The sequence below is a fragment of the Bicyclus anynana genome, chromosome 11, assembly GCF_947172395.1.
Source record: "Bicyclus anynana chromosome 11, ilBicAnyn1.1, whole genome shotgun sequence".
In the NCBI taxonomy this organism is placed as follows: domain Eukaryota; kingdom Metazoa; phylum Arthropoda; class Insecta; order Lepidoptera; family Nymphalidae; genus Bicyclus; species Bicyclus anynana.
In genome coordinates, this window is record NC_069093.1 from 3,640,550 (window position 1) to 3,657,743 (window position 17,194).

Genomic DNA, 17,194 nt, shown 5'->3' on the forward strand with positions numbered 1-17,194 from the left:
TTGAAAATCACGTCTTGCATTCCTTCATAGAACCTAACAAATGAACTAACTAAAAATGCCTATATAGTTAGTCTGTACGCCGTAGAAGTAGGTGCGAAAGGATTACCAGCAAAATCTCTCTATAACTTGCTTAAAGACCTTGGCCTCTCTAGAAGTGCAGCTAGTTCTACATTAGAACGAGTATCCAAAGCTGCTCTAATAGGATCATACCAATTTTGGATAGGCAGGGAGAACAACACGAGCAGAGAAGGGGAGTGTTGATCGATCGTCAAGGAATTCCTTAACCCTACATCCAGTAGTCACAAGACCTGGACTTTGCTTGGTGTTTTTCTCTCTACCACGCGATGGATCCGGCACCTGCACGGTGAATCCATGGAATGCTAAGATATTCGTCTCTCTCAGTGTGAAGTGAATTGCCAATAATAAAATAATTTAAATACTAGGAATCGAACCCAGAACCAGGTTATTAATGCAGGTCGTATAAATCCTGATAGAAAATAACTATTTTTCGTTTATCCCGACGAGGTAATCTCTCGGATCGGCCGCCTCGGGCGTCCGCGGTATTGGGAGATTGAAACATGATAAATAGCTCACTATACGTTACCATGAGCTTCGTTCGCCCGTTAATGTATGGCGTATAAAAGTTGTATTATCGCTGTATTGTATACATTGAATTCCTGAAATTCAATAAATGTTATATTGCTAATGGAAATTTCAAAGATATCAAGTTTAAGCCTTAATAGCTCAACGGTGATAGCGGTCAGACTCATCACCTAGGGCTGGTGGGTCCCTGCCCCGTTGGTTTATTTTCGTACCCTCTCCTAGCACAGACTTTCCCGACTAGTTGGAGGGAGCCATTTTTTTTTTTAAAGTTGGCTGTGATCAAACGACACATCGACCCTTCGATGATTTTTTTATTAAAATAGACTTTTCCTAACTTGGACTTTGCATTTAAGCAAAAAAGCATTCTGAAGTTAGTAGTGTTATACCCCAGTCCTCTAGAGCGCCTCAGATAAACTAATTAATATTCCTCCATTGCGATGCGCAGTTGGGTAAATAGAACCGGACAAGTGCGAGTCTGACCCCAACTCCGTTCCGTATTCAATAATCAAAATTATAAAATATCATCATCGTAAAAATCATAAAAACTAATCATTTCTTCGTCATGAATCAAAATCATAAAAATCTGATTAAGATTTTATAAGAAAATCGATTTAAAATTTGGACTGCTGTTGCTTGCACGAAGCAATGGCAGTACAAATTCCTATTTTTTACATTTTTAAATGACATAATAATTCTTGTTTAACGGGAAGTATCGTATGAATTGTGATTATCTTGAGAATGTCGAAATACCTATATGTTTTTGTTGAATATACAACTGTATCCTTTTTTACGTTAGCTGAGAAGTTATTTTTTTTTTCAAATTCAAAGGATATGGTTTTAATTTAAAATCGATACCTTCAGTTAAAGAGTCGTGACAAACAGAAAGATGAAAAACAATGATGATCCTCTATGGCTTCCGTTTTCTTCTTATTGAAGCGCGGAACCTTAAAAAGGAAAGAACATTAACCGTTTTGCAGATATGACAAAGAGTTTTAAAAAGATAGAAGTCATCGATTACACTTGTAACAGAAGTCATGAAGTGGGTAGATGCACATTATCGCAGTGCCCGAGGGAGACATAACTCACGGCGCGTTCTGTAGCTGGTTGGGGGGAGGTGTGTTGATTCATGTTGTTCTACAAGTTGAATGTTTTGATACATTGACGGTAACATACGTAGAAACTTTTATTCATATACTTTGTAGTCTAGTCAAGATATCAGCTGTCTTGAAAGGAAAACGATAGTTCATTCAACGCGTAATCTAATTCTAAGAAGTATTTCTAACTTCTTTAAACCAAAATTGCAGATTTTAACAAACAAAGTATTGACCAATTAAACTGATTTGCAAAATGCATTCCCATGTCCTTTCTACTGATCGATTGAAAGCAGTGCAAAGTCAAATAGTCCGTTTTTTATTTTGTCCAAGTTCCAAATTTTATATTGTCGAATAAGTATTTTGTTAAAAAGGTTTTATTTGTCTGTTTTTTAGTGTACCAAAATAAAATAGTTCCATGTCATACCCTCCAGACTTGTCATCAGATGATGATCAAACCGGAAGTTAGAGCCTAGAGAAACCATACTTATACGAAATTTCGTTCAGTTATTTTAGTTATTTTGATTATATATAATTTAATAGAATCAATCAATCAATAGAAGGAATTATACAAATGGAAACAATAATTTTCTAAATTATTAAATAACGAAGTTTTGAGGTAAAAACCTTAAAAAACCATGCGTGTTGAATTGAGAACGTCTTACTTCTTTTTAAGTAGGTTAAAAACAGGGTCTCAGCTTTAATAATAATCAGGTTCTGTGTAAATCTCTGCGTGATCGAATCAGAAATGAGGAAATCCGCAGAGGAACCAAAGTCACCGACATAGCTCAACGAGTTGCGAAGCTGAAGTGGCAATGGGCCGGGCACATAGTTCGAAGAGTCGATGGAACTTGGGGTCCCAAAGTGGTGGAATGGCGACCCCGCACTAGTAAGCGCAGTGTTGGCCGACCTCCCACCAGGTGGACTAACGACATCAAGCGAGTCGCAGGGATTCGCTGGATGCAGGTGGCTCAGTATCGTGATGTTTGGAAGTCTCTACAAAAGGCCTATGTCCTGCAGTGGACGTCCATCGGCTGATATGATGATGATGATGAATCAGGATGTTCTTATCAAAATTATATATCCAACCCTACTGGTTTGAATGTCTACTTTTCAGACACGATAGGCAGACCACAGACTATATCTATTTTAGAAGCGGCGATTGTTAGTTCATGAACGAAACAATAAATCCAAACGTCAAACGAACGCATCCATGAATGAAGCGCGCTGGTAATCTATTGTCGCCGCAGCGGTAGAGTCCCTAGAGCCTCGTTCATCACGCACTTCGCTCTTGCCTTCGTTTGCACTCTTTGATTGTCTCTCTAACAGAATGGCATGATTAAATATCATTCATTTTATTTACAGTTTTAACGAAATTCATGACTACTGCCAGCACCGAGGACATTGAACAATAATAATTTGCTTATAATTTAGATCCTAATATTGTGCTGGAATGGCGATCTCGCACCGGGTAGCGCAGTTGATCTACCTCCAAGTTGATTTAACTTCAATCAACATAAGGTCATCATCATTGCAAGTATCAACCCATATTCGGCTCACTGCTGAGTTCAAGTCCCTCTTAGAATGAGCCAGACCTGGACCAATTTAGAAAACCTCAATCGGCCCAGCCGGTGATCAAACCCAGGACCTCCGTTTGGTAAATCCATCGCGCACGCCACTGACCTACAGAGGCCGTTAAAATAAAACCTAAAAAAATGGTAAGTGGGGTAAAAGAGGCCGCTGGATGAATTGGCTCAAGACCTTGATGTTTGTAAGTCTACAAGAGGCCAATGTCCAGCAGTGACGTCTATCGAAAATGCGAACTCACTAAGCTATATGTCCTTGCCTGGTCATAACTAGCCACAGCCGATAGCCACCACCAGTCCAGACCTAAGCATTCCCTCTATTAAGTGTTCAATTACACGAGCGGCAGCTGCAACCGACGACTGCAGTCGCCTGCAGTCAGTGACGTCTCGGCGGCAGCCAACGGGAGTCGACTGCAGTAGGCGACCGCCGTCAACCGCCTGCGGTCGTCGGTAGAGTTACCGCTCGTGTAAACAACAATGCTCCTCTATCGAGTACGGTCGCTCGCCATTTGGACGGTAAAAATGTAAAAAAAAATACCGTAAAAGGTGCGGGCACCTTTTTTTTTATTCTTTACAAGTTAACCCTTGACTACAATCACACCTGATGGTAAGTGATGATGGAGTTTAAGATGGAAGCGGGCTAACTTGTTAGGAGGAGGATGAAAATCCACATCCCTTTCGGTTTCTGCACGACATCGTACCGGAACGCTAAATCGCTTGGCGGTAAGTCTTTGTCGGTAGGGTGGTAACTAGCCACGGCCGAAGCCTCCCACCAGCCAGACCTGGACCAATTAAGAAAATTTCAATCGACCCAGCCGGGGATCGAACCCAGGACCTCCGTTTTGTAAATCCACCGCGCATACCACTGCGCCACGGAGGCCGTCAAAAGGAGGCACCTGTTTCCGTAAGAAGAAAAAATTAAGCCCATTAAGAAATTATAAAATCTTAAACTGTCCCGCACTGGAAATCTAACTTAGGAACTCTCTGTCGAAACCCCAAGCACTACTTAGCCAGAGATAACGTCAAAATCCTCAGCAACAGTTCAATCAGCTTTTCAAATCTTAAGATCAGAAAGTGGACTATACATTCGTAAGTGAATCACAGTTACTAGAACAGCAATGTATATTAATTATTATAAGTTAACCCTCCAACAGTCCCTTTGTGTGTAGTGCCCGGCGGCGGACTCAAGGGCCGCATTATCGTGACACCGCTCGCTGCAGATTTATTACACTTATTATCGCCTGCCCTTTGAGACACGTTAAATAATTAAGTTCAAAGATATCGCCCTGATATCGGTGTTGTTGGTAACGTTACATTACGAAATATTGACTCTGTGTCATATTGATAGTTGAAATTATTACTCGATGCCAACAATTCCACTTGAATGCTAATTTTGTAATGAATTATGTAATTTTAAATTAAATCAGTTTTATTTGTTCAGAATTCATTTTAATTCGATAACTTGATTGACTTGATTGATTGATCAGGTGTTTACTTTTACTCAGAAGTTAATTTTTGTAATTGCTTATTTTAATTATTTGGCCATTCAGCTCCGATCAATGCTTAATTTGTTAATTTTCAATGAGTTAAATTTTAAATCAAGCTGTTTTGTATATCGTAAGTTTAATTTCATTATTATAATGTATTTACATAATTGTTATGTTGTCACATTAATTTATTAAAGTTTGTAATCGTAATTTTACTTTTAATGAATCATGCTTTAAATCTTTCTTGAGGTCAGTTTTCCTTTCCACGGATTCGATAAAAATATGATCCACAACCACAGCAGACGCCTGAAAAAGTTCATTAAGTTTGTCTTTGAACAGTTTAGCTAATAATGAGCAAAATTGAACAACTGAATCCATTTCAATAAATAAGTAGGTACTGTTTTTATATGCCAAAGTAAGTGATATCATAAATTAGGGTTATAGGATTATAGCGAACAAATATCCTGAGATTAGTGGGAAATTAAGAATTTCCAAATATAATGTCAACTCACCTTGTTTCACCTTGCTTATCATATAAGTTACGGTACATTTAAAGCTAAAAGAGTGACCGAAACCCTAATGCTTCTTAGACCCCGACGTGCTTAAAACATGGCACGCACCGGGCGTGACGTACGGGTTAATTTTATGCTACATTAATACCAGAGGGTTGGAGCCACTTTTTTAATAGGGTTAGTTATGGTACGAGGTCTCCGAGACCCTACATCGCATTCCCAGGGTTGGATCAAATACGATTATGCATTTCTGTTTTGGTTTATCCGTTTGTTTGTATTGTTAATACTGCTAAGTTCGGTCTATTTATGGGATTTGCTTGTTTCTACTAGGGTTGAAATGAGAGGTATTTATGAGATTTATTAGTTGGTATTGTTCTAGAATTCATCATGTATATTTATGGACAACCAGAAGTTTGGAAGTAGGTAGGTACCTATGTATGCTCTAAAGAGCACGTTTTAAGCCATCAGTATTATTATTATTGACGGTGAAAAGAAAAAAAACAATATCTGAGAACAATACCAGCCACTAAAGTAAAAAATTGCGTTTATTTACGAGTAGTATGTAATCTTAACTTCTATCAATTATAAAATATTTTGTAACTTGCATGCACATTATGGAACACTTTTTTTTTTGGTAATGCCTGCTTATAATAATTATTCTATATTATATTTAGATTGTAAGATTCGATAAGGAAATAAAAGGCTATATTATTATTATTAATAATTAGCATACATAAACCTAATTAAGAACGTATAATCATTAGATATGAGTCCGCGACTCCATGGATTTTTTCGGGATAAAAAGTAGCCTTTGTACAGTAGTAGTAACAAACATACACACTTAAGAAAATACTCACACACACACAAACTTTCGCCTTTATAATTAGGTAATGTGATTTAAATTAGAAAAATATATTTTGTATATTTTAACCATTTTTTTTCCAAAAAATATTTATCAAATTAAAATACATTTCATATTAATTTCTGACAAAAAAAAATGTTACGACTGTCATAACTAAAATTAAAATTATTTATTCATTATAACGATTTAGCAATAAATAATTTAAAGCATGTATTTTTTTTTTATTCAAACTAAAAAAAATTGCTAACTAGGGGCACTTTTTTGTCTTACTCCCTTGATTCTTTGAAAGACAAAAAATACAAAACCAATTGCAATTATGTATACTCCAACGGTATTAATTGTTAATGAAATACGCAACCGTTAAATTGAGTTTTTATGAAACTAAAAAAAACATCGTGGGTGTTGTTTTTTATAATAATACCCACGGAGGACAAACAATGAGTGAATGAGATTGAATCATGGTGATATATTTGAGAAATATATTTGTCAAAGTATAAGTCAAAATTAATTTATTTCAATTAGGCTTAGTTTATAAACTTTAGGTTAATATTATTAGATAATGGTGATAATAATTAGTCGAAAACTTAAAATTAAAGTTACGAGGAAAGCGGGAATTGGTTCGAAAAATACTAATATGTAGGTATATGTATAAATTGCTAGCGGATGCCTGCGACTCTGTAGGCGTGTAATTCCGTTTGAAACAAATTTCGCGAAAACCATGGATAACAAGTATCCTGGGGTTAACAAGGAGATAGCTTAGGTTTCGCTCCAAATTCCTATATAACTGTACATAAAATGTAATCCAAATTGATTTGGTAGATTAAATGAAAATGTAACAGACTGACAGAAGCTACTAGGTCGGCATTTATAATTTTACTGAATTTTTGACAGTCCTTGAATACTTAATAGGTCACTACGGTAGACAATTGTGAAGTTTGGACCATGATTGCTTTGGAGGTGAGGTACCTACCATGTTCTGGGGTCCAAATTCTCAATTATTCTATTTTTCATAGAACCCATAACAACGTAACTGAAGTCGAAAATTAAAAAAAAATCACTTTCAGGCCTTTTCAAAACAACCTTGGAACTTTGCTTATGTTATTCCATAACAACATCTGGTCGAAGGACATAAAACAACATACTCGCAGTAACTATTGGTAACAGCTTTCCTATAACTTGAACAGAGTGCGGCCTCCGGAGCCCAATTTACTCGTTACCTAACCAATAAACCGCTAAAGTAGAGGACATATTGGCGCGAAATCCACGTCTCCCGTGACCAATTGCGATCGAGGGTGACCCGGGTAAAACGGCACAGTGTAAATAGTAAAAAAAGCGTTTCGAATTAGACAAATGCGTGTTTTGGGGCACGCGACGGTTGATTTGACACGCGTCGAGCGTGCTGCAAGATGTGCCGATGTGTAGTCTGAAATTGGCTGATAAGTGACGCTGAGTCGATAAACTAGTTTGTTTTGTTACTTTCATCTAGGTATACAGTAACATTAAAGTTTTACAAATTTCGATATAACTTCATTAGATTAACTTCATAGGTAGATCGCAAAATATTAATCATTTTTAAAACTGCTTGAACTTTGTACCTCATTTCTCAGAATTATTATTAAGATAATAATACCTACACATTTGATATTTTATAAAGAGGTGGTAGCTGAATCAACCAATATTTAGTATATTTTATCTCGTAAAGTAAATATATTTACAATTATTTACATTAACTAAAACAATAATAATAATATTTAATTATTTAGTTGTTTATTGTTATACTAACTAGATAAACGTTTACGTCATTATTTATACAACTTAACTTGAATATTTATTTTATGTAAATTTTGGATTTTTTTATTATCAAGAAAGTGTTGCAGAGTAAAATTATAAAATATCAACCTATCAAGACAAAAAAGAATTTGACAGAATGTTTAAAAAAATAAGTTTAAAGTCACGTTAGACGTGTAAGTTATTTTCCCTAAGCAGTACAATTCAACGTATATTATTTAGTTATAAAATAATGTATGTAAATTACGAGTAACATCAAATTCGTCTAACTCCATATTATGTTTAGACAGGACAAAACGTATCCCTATTAATTTTGGAACAGCTGTACAATAAAAGTAGTCTTTGGTTTTATTTTACAGCCTCGAGGTCGTCACTCCCCTGCTCGGGGTGTGTAAGGAAATGGCCCTTGAAATTGGCTGCCACCCGGTTTCGGTTACATTTCGCGCACCTTGCCGCTGCCCGACGACTTGACTAATAGGTCTTATTAGCCCTTATTACCAACATTTCTGGCCTTTTGTCACTTGTCGTAATGAACTTGTTTTTATAACTCGATGCCGAGCGAAAATGATTCGTCACTTGAAGGCTAATTCCTTTTTTATCGGGCGCAATTTGCGGCAGTTGTCATACTTTTTTCATGTTATCAATCATATTTCATGATTGACTGAGAATTGCTGTTTGGCTTAAGACTTTTACTTTTTTGTCTCTCTCAAATGTATTTTTAGATTTTTAAGTTTGCGTGCTTGGGTAGTAAGTGAACTGAGTAGGAGCTTTTGCTTTCATATTGTGTCTACCATCTGCTGATCGTTTACAACCATTCATTTTATATATAAGTTTTAATTATTTCACCATTTAATGGTTTTGAAGGTCACAGATTTGTTCTACAATAAAATATAAGACGTGCTAATGCAATTATACGTAAAATCCCGATTTTGGATCACGATACGATACCTATAAGATAACACTATTTTCAAAATGAATAAAATTTGCCTTAGTTGATTAATTATATTATCACTACATACATCCATAATACAATTTTCAGAATAATAATAACTAAAAACGTTTTTATACGTAATTAGTTTATATTTGCATAGGTATACAATAATTGTAATTCTTGAATAACCACAATAAGAACAAATAGTTACAGATTGAACTGTTTATAATAAATAATACACATAGATGCAATAACGATTTTTTTTCTATTAACGATGAAAAAGTGTTGTGTTTATTTGACCGTGATTAAGACTTTTAAAACGAAACTATTACGTTTTAAAGCAGGCAAGGGCCGGGTTATTTATGCGTTGTTCCCTTCCAGCCCCGGTCTCCCCTCGCCCTTTATTGATGTACTTTTGACTAGTTGTGATTTCTGTTTATTAGGCCATTTAGCTTTGTTACTTCGAGAGGAGTTTGTTTTCTTAAGGGGAAAATTTATATATTCTTATAAACAGCAATCACTATACAATACTAGGCTTTATTTGCAGCTATGTTATTACGGAATTTTATTTGTACATGGATTTTGATGGCCTCTGTGGCGCAGTGGTATGCGCGGTGGATTTACAAGACGGAGGTTCTGGGTTCGGTCCCCGGCTGGGAAGATTGAGGTTTTCTTAATTGAAACTGTGTGGCGGGAAGCTTTGGCCGTGGCTAGTTACCACCGTACCGACAAAGACAAACGCCAAGCGATTTCGCGTTCCGGTATGATGTCGCCTAGAAACCGAAAGCGGTGTGGATTTTCATTCTCATAACAAGTTAGCCCGCTTCCATCTTAGATTGCATAATCACTTACAATCAGGTGAGTTTGTAGTCAAGGGCTAACTTGTAAAGAATAAAAAAAAAAGATTCATCAAAAAACTTTCATCGATACCATTTTTCTACTAATACTAATCTTATTTTTATTATGTCACTAGCGGACGCCCGTGACTCCGTTCGCGTGAAATTCTGTTTATAACAATTCCACAAGGAACTGTGACCTTTTCCGGGATAAAAAGTAGCCTGTGTTAATCCAAGATGAAATCGATTTCCAAATTTCAGCCAAATCTGAATGCAAGCCGCAGCGAAAGGGAGGAACAAAAATACTTGCACACACACTAATTGTTAAAGCGAAGCTTGACTTGGCCCGGTTATACTTGAAATATAAGAGTTATGTTTTAAAAACCTACTTCAAATAAATTAATTTTAATAATATTCTCCTTCTGTCCTTTGTCTTGTCGTCTCAATCACAAACACTGAAGACGCCATTTTGAGCGCCAACGTCGAAAGTCAATTAAAAAGTTTAGATCAGCCGCAGTTACGAAATGCCAAACTTTTTTCACTTCCCCGCTCGGCTGGTGGAGAATGAAATTGATTAGAGCTGCTCCAAATGACAGTTCGTTCGTACACAAATCTATTGTTTGAAGGCTGGTAAACTGTAAAATAGCTTAATCGATGGCAATTTTTTGTGACAACTGTGGAACACAACCCTTTTTACTGGTAAACGCTGTGAAACAATGTTTTTTTAATGCAATTAAAGTAGATGGCAAAAAACGGTGAGCTCTTTATTTCGATGTTTCGAAACTATTAAGGTACCAGTGGCAATAGTTGACTTTTCCTTTTGATGTAGGCGATTTTATGTAATAACTAGCTGACGCTGCGTGGTTTCACCCGGTGGTTCCCGTTCCCGTAGGAATACAGGGATAATATAGCCTATAGCCTTCCTCGATAAATGGGCTATATAACACTGAAAGAATTTTTCAAATCGGACCAGTAGTTCCAGAGATTAGCGCGTTCAATCAAACAAACAAACAAACAAACAAACAAACCAACTCTTCAGCTTTATTATATTAGTATAGATTCGCACGAGTGTTTTTTTAACGGACGTTGAAAATGCGTGCAAATACAACAAATGCATTCCCAAGTAGATAAATGTTCACAGAGTTTTTGAAATACGATGCTTCTTTTTAGGAAAGCCCTTCGAAACGCCCATATAGACTTCCGTACAAAGTTTTTCAACCCCAACCCCCTTTAAAGCAATCCCTCACTTTTCATGTCTGGCTATCATACAAGGATTTTTTAAAAGCCTACTGTTAGTTCTAGATGAGCCCGTTTAAGTAAACCATCACACAGACATACATACAAAGAAATACACAAACTCATCGGCTTTTTTTAACCTGACATTACCTAGTTAAGGCTTTTTTATAAACCTAAATTGGTCATCAGACAAAATCATATGAATTCGTGGACAATCTCTAGTCCACACTAATATTACTGTAGTAAAGTTTGAGGGGACATAATTGATAATCTCTGGATTTCCTGAACCTATTTTGAAAATTCTTTTACCAATAGAAAGCTGAGTTATTTATAAGTGTTATAGGCTATATTTTATCCCGATATACCCATTGGAACGAAAACTACGCGTAAGAAACCGCGGGTGTCGGTTAGTCTCCTATAAACAATGTTGTGCCAGTCTCATTAGTCATAGTCCACTATTAAAATGATTATGCAGATTTAAGTTTTACTTACCTACCATATAGTAATTGTTTCTAGTAATTAAAGCTTCAGGTCATTAACACTGTTGTTCATACTATAATACTATAACATCCTGTATAAGTACATCTATATTAAAGAAGTAGTTACAGACAAAATAGAATTCTAAAATTAACAGACATAGAGATCATTTTGCTTCAACCGTTGCGTCAGTGCCGGCTCCTTCTATGGCAGACTACGCGTTTTACGAGTTGTAAGCAAATTGTTATCAGACATTAATAGCCATTGTTTTATAGACGTGATATAAATGTTCGTGTAAACACAGAAATTAATCAATAAACGTTGAATTTGAGTTATGGATTTATCAATTAGCCTTTTACCACTGTGCTAATAGCGGCGACAAATACTTGCCTAGATAGATTTGAGGATTGTTGACGCTTCAAAAGTGCTTGTAGGTGTATTGAGGAGTGAGCATCAGTAACTAAGCATACTTGAAATAAACAAATTACATTTGAACACCTGCGAAGTTTGCATTAAACGCAAGCTGATAGAAAAGTCAGGTTAACTATAGGCTATAGTGTTAATCTATACTTACTAATAATTTTAACAAGAAAGATTTGATTGTTTGCATTGAATATGCTCTGAAACTACTAAAGCGATTTGAAAAATTTTTGCACTGTTGGGAAGCTACACTATCCCTGAGTACTACAGGCTATATTTTATCCCCGAATTCATACGGAAACGTGAACCACGCGGGTGAAACCACGCGGTGTCTGCTAGTGATGAAATGCACTATATGGCTACTTTATTATTGTTAAATGGTGAAAATAATAAAAAAAAAACACCTGAGGCTGGCTCATATTTGTCAGTTTGTTGTGGGCTCCTCTCGGACCAAAATGCATTTGAAATCCTAGATGAAACTTAAATTTTAATTTTTCAACTAATTATTATCATCATTATCTAATATTATCTGACGTTTCAAAAGTGCTTGAGTTTTGTTTTTGACTTTGATAAAGTAGAATATGTAGAGACTTTAGGTATATACATATTCTTTATTTCAATGGTGACAGAGCTCAGAGGGAGTTAATTGGCGAAGCTTTGTAAAAAAATAATAAATAATAAGCAAATAAGCTTATTATTTAATAGGATAAGAGGTAACACATCTATTGTTGCTTATAGAGTGTTGTTGTTAAAGTTTTATAATAACTCTATATGAATGTTACAAGCAGGTACTATAGACTAAGTCAATCCGCTACATAAAAAGCTGATATAACACCTTACCTAGTTAACAATCAAAGAGATCTATGGCGCAGCTGCATAAATCACGTCATAAAAAAAATATTGATATTTCTATTATATTGCGATAAAAAATGAATTGTTGCCAGTCACAGAGCGGTGTGGCCATGCGTCATCCACAAAACATTTAACATCCTAATTCCGTGGGTAACACCTCAGCGCTAGTGCCGACAAAAGAGTCGATAAAAATCTCGATATCGACAAACGCGGGGCGAGAGTCGCACCCAGCGGGACTCCAGAGCCGAACAACTAATAACTTACATATGGATTATGCTCGTTAGCCTCTTCGCACCTTGCCGGCGTTTATTCTTTTTTTTGATATACAAAATTTATTCAAACGAATATTTTCGGGGCATAATGCCTTAATAATATTAAAAACGATAACTTATGGCTAGGATTTGAAGCGGTCACTTATAACTAAGTAGATCGTTCATTATTTATGTAAAACGAAAGCCTACGAGAGCCAGACCTACCTCATGGTAGGAAGTAAGAATTTTTTCAGCTCATGCTCTTACGATAGGTAAGTACGGTTGCCAATTCTGAAGTAGACATGGCTTTGCGTAAAACGTAATCCTTCTAATATTATAAAAGCGAAAGTTTGTATGGATGTTTGTTACTCTTTAACGCCACAACTACTGAACCGATTTTGAAGTTTGGAATATTCCCATTCCAAACTTCAAAATCGGTTTACTCTGGTTTTACTCTGGTTAACACACACATCCCGAAAAAAATGTATAGTTCCCAAGGGATTTATGAAAAATAGTCCACTAGTATATTTTCCACTGCCAATTAGATTTAGTTTACAAGCACTTTTGAAACTTCCAGATTTGCCGTGAATTGATGATGATAATTAAACTAGTGTACTTATTTCTAGTCATATAACCAAACAGTCATATTCCATACCAAGTGTTTTTAACGTTTATTTAATATTTTACACAATAATAAACTTTTCTATAAGCTCGCGTTTAATAAGAAATTTGAACTTATTGAGAGACATAGCCGTGGTATCATGTGGAATTTTATTATAAAAACGTATGCTATTATCCTTAAAACAATTACTGTTTTTTGTAACCTACTAATATTTGTACTATTTTATTTGTGACACACATTATTTTAAAATTATCATGAGAAATCACGTCACCAAATCCTTAGCTTCGTGGCAAACCTTAGCTAGAGTCTATTAAAGTTCTCTAAAAAAATTATTAAGTGCCATCGACTGGGAACACATATTATTATGATATTATGGACCGTTGAAAACTGCTACCTTCCAAGACAACTACATTCATAACTCTGTAATCTGCTATCCTACTCGACTTACCAGTTCAATGCTTCTCCTTAAAGCGCATCTCCATTACTGAAGGTCGGCGGTCAGCTTTCTAAACTTCTTTTTGTCTGTGGCTAGGCGAAAAAGTTCTCCGACTGTCTTTATGCCAGTCCACTCTCTTATGTTTCGTATAGCCAGGACTTCTTTCTTCTTCTCTTTTGTCTGCAATCTTGCCCATCATTATGTTTTGAAGCAAACAGTATATATCGTGTCGCAAAATATGCCCTAGATACAAGATCTTCCGCTCAAACAACAAACTCGGCCTTCTTTTGCATTCTGGCAAGAAGCTCAGTTTTAGACAAAGTGTATATTACTGAGGTTCTTGCCATCGCCGCCGTCCAGCTTATGCGAAGCATGCTACGGTATGTCCACATCTCCAAGGGTTCCAGCTTTTTACGTAGGTCCAGTAGCGTAGCGTGTACAAATCTAGGCGTGGGGCAATGACCCATTGTTAAAATTTTCTCAAAGAAACGAGAATTTCTCCAAAATTCAAATCCAAAAATCATTTATTTCAAGTAGGCTTAGTTTACAAGCACTTTTGAAACGCCAAGTTTGACTATTTTACTCTGCCGCCGGTTAGGCAGGCTCCTTTAGATATATGTAGTGCTGTATTTATTAAAGCCCTTAATTATAAACCTCAGACCAATTATAGAAGGACCTGTATCGCACTCATAGTCACACGACGAAGAATTTTTCTGACATAAAATATTTATTAACATTTAAAATTGAAATTCAAATCAAAATTTAAATCAAACTTATAATGTACAAATTGAAATTGACATGTTTAAAAATTAATACTAAATTTATTATGTATAATGTTTTGCAATTACTTTTATATTATTGGAAATAAAGGCTTTATTTATTTTATTTTATTTAAACTAGAAGTGTTTGCCCGTTTTTTACACAACTCAATTACACAAAAAGGTATTTTTACGGAGCTCTAACCGACGAACACGATTACAACTATTTAACATCGATTCTATAGAGACAGTTTTTATAATAGCATTAGATCGTTGATCATATACTTTGACAGAAAAGTAACGTTTAGCGAGGCAGGTCCTATACAATAATTTGTCTGAGTTATAAACAGTGGAAGAAATATAAATGTGCTGAAAGAGAATATCATCTGTACTAATATAAAAGTGGTTAAAGTTAGTGGTGTTGCAGAGGCCTCGCGCGGTCGCGTGGGACCTTGTGTCTCAGCGAGGCCCTTTTGGGTGCGTGGTCGTAGGCGGCCGCCCATTTTACCCACGCCTTGCTACGCCACTGCGTAGGTCTTCTACTCGGGTAAGACAGTATAAAATGAAGCACGTCTGGCGTTGCAGACTCCCAGTCCAATACACGAGTAGGTAGTGAGTATTACTTTTAATCTGGCCTAGCCTTCTTAAAATCAACACGCGGTGAATTCTGAGCGTGAATAATGCGGCCTTGTCAGTTGATTAAGAATTTGTAATGCAGCCGAGCAGACAAATTGCGCGGACGTGTGTGTTTCTGTAACAGATTATGACGGCGCTCACGAGCGAGTTTTTTTTTCTACTGACAACACTATTTTAATTGTTGTTTAATTTATGCTAATTTTTTTAACTGTTATCTTGGAAGGAGAAGTTTGTATGAGTCCGACGAAATCTATACTAATATTATGAAGCTGAAGAGTTTGTTTGTTTGTTTCATTGAACGCGCTAATCTAACTAGGTACTGGTCGGATTTGAAAAATCTTTTAATGTAAGATAGCCCATTTATCGAGGCAGGCTATATGCTGTATTTGATTTTCAAACAAAATGGGGATCCTTCCTGAAACTCCAATAAAGTAAACCCAAGGTGTACAAAAATTACCTAAAATATTGTTTACATCGCGTGCGCTACTAAAACTATTGATGTTAGAATAACATAATATACTACAACTTTGTAGAACACATCATTTTCTACAAAAAAGCGACAGCATATGCCTAACTATTATAGTCATGACACCATAAGTGTTTTTTTTATTTTAAGAAAATAATGGAAATGCCGCCGTTAGAAAAGGCTCTTTATTTGTATCTTGGTATTATTTCTTATCAAAATAAACTACTTCAGATTCAAGACTGTTTCAATACCCTTATTTAACTTTTTGAATTATTGAATTCGGACATTCCATTCGTATTTTAAACCTTTCCAAGAATTAATAAATAATAATTTCGTCAACTTCATCAAAATTTTTTTCAAGTAATTGCAATATTTTACGTTGAACGTTTCCAATATTCCACTTCTAGTCATAAAGACTGTGTTAAGAATGCGTCCGACAATAGTCATTCAGGCGGGGATAGAACCCCGGTCCCTTAACCATGGATCTACTTAAGGTTACTTACTAGTAAAATAATGAAGTTATGTTTATTAAGTTACAACACAATCAAAATATTGATACGAATCAATCACGATTTCTTTAGACAAGGGCAACCTACTGCAAATCGAATTGGGATGAAAGTGCATATTGCAGTAAGGTCACGCGATTTTGGGCAATTTTTGGTTATCACCGCGTGACTCACGAGCCAGCCTATCGCGTAGCAAGTGATAATGTAAAAATACCAAAACTGCTGTGAACAGTGTGAATTTCCAATTGATAAGCCACAAAATATACTTTTCTTCAGTAATTGACAAGCTTTTCATCTATACGTTTGAGGAAAAATTAACTATTAATTATTTTCTATAACTCGCTGATTGTAGTATCTAATACCTACGAGTATCTTCACAATAAAAAACCCACTAAAATGTGTCTTATGGGAAACCCAATTGACTTTATACTTTTTGGGGAAGAAGGTACCTAAATCGATGTATTGTTTTCTTCTTTTTTAAGGTTATGGTTGTTAATAAAATTACAGGCACATGAGGCTTAGGCTCATCATTATTAACAGCCAATGGACGTCTACTGCTGGATATAACCTCTTGCATGGACTTCCAAACACAACGGTCTCGAGCCGCCAACATCCAGCGGCTTCCTGCAACCCGTTTGTTGTCTTCTGACCACCTAGTGGGGGTCGACCAACGCTGCGCTTTCTGGTGCGGGGTCGCCATTCCACAGCAACATGAGCAGCAACTGCTACCGACGACTGCAGTCGTCTGCAGTCATTTGCTGCTCGTGTAATGAACCTTAAGGTGCACGAGTCTCCTTTCAGAATGAGATGGGTTAGACTAATAGTCCACCACACTGGT

General features: G+C 36.1%; 1 protein-coding gene across 1 annotated transcript in view; it reads right to left on the bottom strand.

The window, feature by feature from the left end:
* The window catches only part of LOC112052864 (homeobox protein unc-4-like), a 52,047-nt gene that overhangs the window by 29,743 nt on the left and 5,110 nt on the right, over positions 1 to 17,194 (bottom strand). The window lies entirely within an intron of this gene.